Genomic DNA, 7,761 nt, shown 5'->3' with positions numbered 1-7,761 from the left:
TACAAGTAAGAAGAACACGCAAACAATCCTAATAGAACCGTATCATTACACAAACATTCCTCAAGAAAATATCACATTAAACAGTCAAAATCACTCAAGGAAAATCAATAAATTTCATTATAACATTAAATCGTCTAAGAGAAATTATCACCACACACAAACATATTAATCACAACAAAACAATCACAATAAAATGCAATGCTATGCATGAGCTTAGACTGTACTTCACAATATGGTACCATTCTAACTTTGAAGTACTCAGTTAGGAGGCTTGATACTATACCACCATCTCGGTGAACGGACAATTCAAATTGGCCCTGTCCTTATAGATCCCCTCAACTTAACCTGAGACACATATACGCGACAGTCGAGGTAAACGTGTGTTGCATACCGATATTTGGAGTGCGACCTCCAAGTCACCTAGCAATTCCCCACCCGAATACCTCCAAGGTCTAACAATCTTGTCTTAAGGCTCAACAATAAACCGCCACGATCAGACTCATTTAGTTGTACTTCCCCGTAATTACTACGCTTGTCAAACCCTACCTATATGATGACAAAATAATCTCCACTTTACAAATTCTCAATATTTATTTTCTCCCCTCGTTAGCTTAGACTACTCCATTAAGAGTATCGTCTTTAAGAATCATCACTATCTCATCAAGTACAGGGTACTTCAATATTCTCATCATAATTTTATAATATCATTAATCATACATAATCATGATCATCATATATACTCATCTCAGTTTTATAACATCATTATCATCAATCAAAAATCATCAATATTGTCATGTAACACATATATCATACCATTCATCCATCTTTTATTATCACATCACATAAATTTGTCTAATCAAACATATGCACATAATTTCATTCAACATCCAACATCACAATAATGACAAATATCAACTACCACACAAGTATCGAAAATTAAATCAATCAATAGCTTATAAACATTTTTATTTCACATTTTAATCTCACAATTCTCATATATCACATTAATCAATTTATCTCTCAAAGGGCTACTGATATTATACTCATGAATTCAAACGCTCTCTCACCCCTTACCTTATTTCGACACTTTCACACATGAGTACGATTCCACGAGCAAACAATCTTTGTTCTTTGACTTTTTGTCCTTCAATTGATCTAACTCGATAGTTTATGGGTAAACGTTAAAAATAAATTATGAGAAAATACTCTAAAAACTAAATTTCGAAATTCGGACAAAGAAAATTACCATAATCAGGAAACCAATCAGTGGATAATATAGCCACTTTTCATACGATTGTTTTGGCGTTGGTTTCACTCAAATCGGACTTACGGTGAAGAAGAACAGTGCAAAATAACGAATTCTGTAAACGGAGAAATCCGATATTTTAGAGAGAAATTCGGGTTGTTAAAAACCTGGAAAGTTGTGTTTAATTTAATAGCTAAATGAATAAAACAACATACTGAAATTTGGACGAAAACGAAAAAACTTTTCTAGGACAGTCATCGATGAACGGTATCAATTTTCTTCTTTTTCTCTCAATGTGTGGCTGCCCTATTTTGTGTCCAAGTTACTCTCTCTTTCTCATGCCCTTCACTCTTGTTACTTTCAATTAATATTTTTATTTAATTAGATTTTACTCTTAAATATGTGTTTAATCCATAAAACAAATTTTACTTCTTTCTTCTATTTATTTTTATTTTTTAAATAAAACAAACAATTATCAAAACTATTTTTTTTAATATTTTTTTAAACATAATTTAATTATCAACGTATTACTAATATTTCAAAAGTAATATTTTATAAAATGAAGTAATTAAAGTAATTAATCTTTTAAAATACATTAATAATCAAAACCCTCATATTCAAAATAATCCCTATAATAATACTTATTTTTTCAAATACTCAAATTAAAATATTACCATTGTTAGAGAATAGTCGAAATTATAAAATAAATAAATATAACAACACTTTATATTAATTACTAAATCTTAATAAATATATATAAAATCACAATGTCATAATAAGTATATAAAAATAAAGGAAATCAAACACAATATCAATTCTATCTCAAGATAATTATTTATAAAAAAATAAATAACTAAAAATAGAAATAGTTATAAATAATTGAAATATAACTACGTGCATACTTAACATTAGTCAAACGCACAGAAAAATATTACATTAATTGGGTATGCATATATACACGTAAAATCGCATAAAATATTTTTCTTTAAAATATTATACTAAAATACTATTATTTTTAAAAAATTATATAAAATAATAAAATATAATATCGCACATTTAATATAATATTTATAAAACTTGCACATCATATAAAGCATCTATATAATAAAAATTAATCCCAAAATCTACCAACATATATTATAAAATAATTTTAACATCAAATTAACTATTTAAGATCCTATTTAATTAATAAAACAATTTATTATAAAATTTGGGGTGTTACATTTGGAGTTTTGATATAACTAATTAATTTTTTAAACCCTAACACTAATATAATAAAGGAAGAGGGTGTGGTTGCATGATTAAATATGTCTTAGTCAATTTTAATTTATCAATCTATTTTATGTAACTAGAAATATTTCTCACTCGTGATCAATTGCAGAGATTTATTCATTGAGTTGAGTAAGATCATTTAGATAGTGGGTGCTCTTTTTTAGTGTTTATTAAATTTATTTTTCCTAGATTGATTTATTTTTATTTTTCAAATAAATAATTAATTTAATTCGTTGTCCATTGCTTGTATATAATATTAAATTTAAAATATCAATAATAATATTAATTACTTAAACATGTATATATTTTATTAAGAAAAATTAAGTAGTAGGATAATGTTTCAATTCGAAGTAAGAAAGACCTTTAAAACTCAAATATCATTTACAAATGAATTTATATTTACTCTACTAGAAATAAGCTTTTTGCCTGAGGATTTTCAGGTGGATTTAAGCTAAAATTTTACATGAAACGCATTACCGCATATTTTTCCAAGGAATAATTTTCTCATGTAAAACCTTCATAGATAATTATTTCCTGAGGATTTTTGGAATCCACATGTAATGTTTCTGGAGATATTTCTGCAGGACAATGGAACAAATCCGCAACAAAATTTTGACCAATGGATTTCTCTCCAAGACATTTTCTTACAATCTTTCTTGCAGTACATTTCCTGCAGACTATATGTAATTCCGCAGATAATGTTGTAGGAAATTCAACTTGAAGTTAGATAAATTTGAAAGAACATCCGTAGCTAAATCTTCATCAGTTGTGTTTCTTATGACAAGTATTTTAAACTTTTAACTTCAATCAATTACATTTAATACAAAAAAGAATATCAATATTTTGATTTAATTTTTATAAATATATTTTTGAATTATTTAATATTAGTCTTTAATTGCAATATTTAGAAATTAGAACAAATATTAAAGGTCAAATTTCTATACTCCCCTACAATGTTTATATCATGTATACAAATCATAATTACCAACTAAACATGGTTCTAAAAAAGCTAAAAGTATAAATAAGTATATAGTCCAGTCAAATTCCAACAATCAAAGTAATTTCATCATGCTCTAGTTGATTCCTTCCAAGTGAATTTGTCAAAAGCAACAAAACACACATGCTTCAAGGTCTTAACCAAATCTGGTCTAGCTGAATATACAGTAATCCCTGGCACAGATTCTGCGTTTAACTATGCAGAATCAATGTTGTAGTTTCCTCTGACATAAAAGTGTATACTAAGTTAAGAAATAAAACAGAGTAATTTAATCTCACAAAATTTCTAATAAATCAAAAGCTGACAATGAGTTCGTAAGAAATAGAATAAACTTACTTGAAGCTGCGGCAAGTATCGATTCACCAAGAAAATGAAAATAACCTAAAAAATTGAGTTCAATACCAAGATTAGCTTTCGACGGGGCAAACAAATGCTAAAACCACTCGAAAAAATTGTAGTTAAATCTCAACGATTAGAGTCGGATGTTCTGAAATTACAAGAGGCGATTGGATTAGGAAAGATTAAACGAAAATTGAGAACGAAAATAAGTGCGAAAAGGATCAGAACTAGTCAGTGCTTACCATCTTTGTGTGATGCTAACCGAAGGTAGGAAGATGAAGATATATATTAAGCATAACTTGTCAACCACAGCCAAACAGTGAAAACATCTACATGAAATTGGTGATACTAGGTACCCATCGCGACTACGAGTATGGGAAAAGCAGAAAACTTACAGAGTAGCTCCTCTAGCTTTTGCTTCTTCAGATGTCTCCAATTGTTCCACTCTCCCAACCTTATATCTTCTCAATGAAAAAAATCACTTGGATTAACAAACAATTTACTAGGTTGAATGCAATAAACTATAGTCTCTCAAGTGGCATATTCTTTTTTTTTTTTATATTACTAATTATTAATAAGCCACTTAAGAAACTTTAGTTCAATAAGTTTGTTTCTTGCCAAACCAAAATGCAAGAGTCATTCATCAGTAGACTTCTAATCATGAATCCTTTGCTTCCTTTAAAAAAATGATCTATATATTGAATTATCAGTAGAGTCATTCAAGTGAAAATGAAGCATAAGTAATAATGAGCTGAGATATTAAGTTATATCAATATTAAGTTATAAGTAACTGAGTTGAGATATAAAATCATAACAATATATTATGTTTTATATAGCCAAGGTTTTCTCACTTTTTGGGTTCTAGAGATCCTTTTGGAAACCAGAGACTCCATATTTGCTGCACAAACTCTTATGCTCATCACAGTCCACCTATAGCATTAATTGAATCATCAATGAGAAAGGCGAAAAATAAACCATAAAGTTCAAGCTCAAAGATAATGAGGAAAATTTGCAAAGAGCATAGCTTTCCAAGGATGAACCATCTATCCCGCTTCCCCCTCTACTTTAAAAATTACAATCATATATGTGTGTTTTCATTTTTCATCAAATGAACGCAATTAACTCAAGTGAAGAGGCTCTTGCATATTTTACTCTTTCACACCTTAACACAAATGACTTACATGAAATGGTTCAGATGAGATACAATACAATGGTTCAGTTGAGCTATTTAGTGAACATGCAAAATTCTCAGATGAGATACAATACAATGACCCTGAAATTGGATGAAAGGAGTTTAATTGTGAAGTGATGATTTTTTACAGCTTAGGACTTGTGAAGTAATGAATGGAAAAATTAACAAAAGTATACTTCAATATAATGTAAGGTTTCCAGGCAAAAGTCTTTGAGTCAATTTCATCTCAACATATATCAACAAAAGGTGTTAGAAGAGTTCAGAAACAGAGATTTGATGATAAAAGCATGTTAGAAACTTACAATGAAGTAGCAGAGCTGATAGGAAATGAGATTTGATCAAGTCACATTATGCAATGCAAAATACCAAATAGAACCACTTGAATTGCCGTTATGGTCACGAAGCAAAGGATAGTGAGTGTTCTTCTTTGTTAGCAAAGAGTTGCATTCTAAAACAGACAGATGTAGCAAAAATGCAAGGATGAAAAACACAACGAAAGAACAAATGCATCTATTATATATCAAGTTTTTTTAAATGCATCTTATATCAAGTAAATTACAACTTATTTATGTTTCTTTGTTCTAAGCAAACTCAAAAAAATCAAGCCATTAGTGTTTGCTAGAAAACCCCATATATCTTGTTCAATAAATCAACCAATATAGGAAACATAAAACATTTTTTCAGAATGTGAAAATTAAATGGAAACTAAAATCAAACCCCTTATATGCAACAAAAAAATTCCATAACATGCATTAGAACAAAACAATATCTTTTTGAAACCTAATTTTCTAACAACATTAACATCTATCCATTCATTCTACAATTGTAACAAGAGAGATAGATAGTAATATGTAACAAGAGAGATATATATTAATCGAGTTGATACCAACGGCATAATAAAGTAAGTAATAAACAATTCCAACGATGAATAAAATTGAGAGATGAATTGAAATTCGGAAGCGAACCTTTTGACGAACGGAGAGGAAATACATGGAAATAGGTTGGAATCTTCGCAGAGAGCTAAACGAGTTTCACATAATACTCAACAGAAAAATTGGAAAGAAACCTAGATCCAAATGATTCATCTAATACTCTCATTCAAGCTGCAAATACAAATAAAAATTAGTAAACCACATGAAATTTGTAAGGCACAAATTATATTGAAGAAGAACTGCGAAATGGCGTTTACTGAGACGTTCAATATCGCGAGATGGAGATGCTGAATCGAGGCTCATACACGAGAAATCTGAACGGCGTTGAAGGTCGAGAACGTCGCGAAGCTCATACGCCAGAGTTACGAAGACGGTGAAGTTGAGATGCAATGGTGGCGTAACGGTGTACCGGTTGAGGTTTGGTGGCGGCAAGATTAAACAAACTAGATACTAACCTGCAAGTTGCGCGGTAAAATTTAATATATTACTGAATATAAAATAACAATAATATTTAATTTAAAAGTAATGTTAATTTGATTTTACAGTAAAATATATTCAAGTGTTTATGTATTTAAAGGTAAATATATTTTTGAATAATTATATATAAGTTAGATTCCCTTTGGTACAAAAAAATGAAAGTAAAACATTGTTGACTAATACAATTCATGCAAAATATATTTAAATGTGGAATTGGTTTCATTGAAGTGGTTCTTCTAATAATATATTTGTTAAATAGTTATGTATTTCTTTATTGTTAAAGTTATACATTTAGCTATAATATTTCTTCATTTTATATAATTTATATTTGTTTTGAAACATTCGATTTATAAATTTATGTACTTTTTCACGTTTTCAATTTTATATGTGCATCCTAATTATGTCAATCTCAATGTCGATCTAAGCATGCACTAAACAATATTGTGTAATTTGTGATATATTATAATATTCATTCGTGAGTGATAGTTTGTTAAATCTAAAATATTAAAACAATTCATTCGTGTGTGCATTGGAATTGTTCAAATAATTATTTGATACGGTCAAGAAACTTCAAGAGTGCTTAAAAAAATTATAGGCAAGAAAAGTTTGTAAATGTTTAAGACATAGAAAGTTTCGAGTCAATAATGAAATAGTTAGAAATTCTTCATTTCCAAATATTTAATATTATTCTTTTTCTTTGAATTATGCTTTGTGTTCTTTTAATTATAAAAAGAAAAAATATTATGGGAGACACATTCAACATAGGGAAAAAAAACTCATTTCCTTTGCAATAATATTGATATATGATATTGAACAATAATTGACAATAGAAAAATAGTATTATTGAAGTATCTGTAAACTAAGAGTATGTCACACATAATGTGGCATAGATAATGTGGCATAGATCTTGATGTGTGTATTTAGTCGAACTTGCATTGTGATGATTTGAAGATATTTGATGGGTTGTATTTTTTTTTTTTTGTATGAGTTATTGAAATGAAAGTTTTGATGAGTAATTAGAGTTTTTTAAGTGTATTGATGAGTCATTGAGTGATAAGTTAAAACTGAAATAATATAATGTATGAAAGAATTGTATTTGGGCAAGTGAAAATGTTTGCATTATATATTAAAGAAACAAAACATAATAGAATAGAATGTGTCACATCAGAATTTTAGTGAGTTGACAAATATTGGAGGATGTGGCATAGATGAATTTTTTTGAAATGTTTTGTTTTAACTATTATAATAGATAAGGTTCTGCCATTAGCTTTGGGTGACTATTACTAATTAGGATTTTTTATATTAA

The 7,761-nt window shown here is 28.5% G+C and overlaps 1 long non-coding RNA gene across 1 annotated transcript; it reads right to left on the bottom strand.

Moving 5' to 3' along the window:
• Window positions 1-3,455: 3,455 nt before the first annotated feature.
• Window positions 3,456-4,341, bottom strand: LOC113784126 (uncharacterized). The gene is made up of 3 exons (XR_003470147.2): window positions 4,097-4,341; window positions 3,852-3,896; window positions 3,456-3,738 (listed from the first exon to the last, which is right to left on the bottom strand). It is a non-coding gene; the product is annotated as an uncharacterized lncRNA (long non-coding RNA).
• Window positions 4,342-7,761: the final 3,420 nt, after the last annotated feature.

Source organism: Cicer arietinum, chromosome 6 (assembly GCF_000331145.2).
Source record: "Cicer arietinum cultivar CDC Frontier isolate Library 1 chromosome 6, Cicar.CDCFrontier_v2.0, whole genome shotgun sequence".
Lineage (NCBI taxonomy): Eukaryota > Viridiplantae > Streptophyta > Magnoliopsida > Fabales > Fabaceae > Cicer > Cicer arietinum.
Note: the sequence above shows the minus strand (reverse complement) of the source record. Positions and strands in the feature narration are given on the sequence as shown.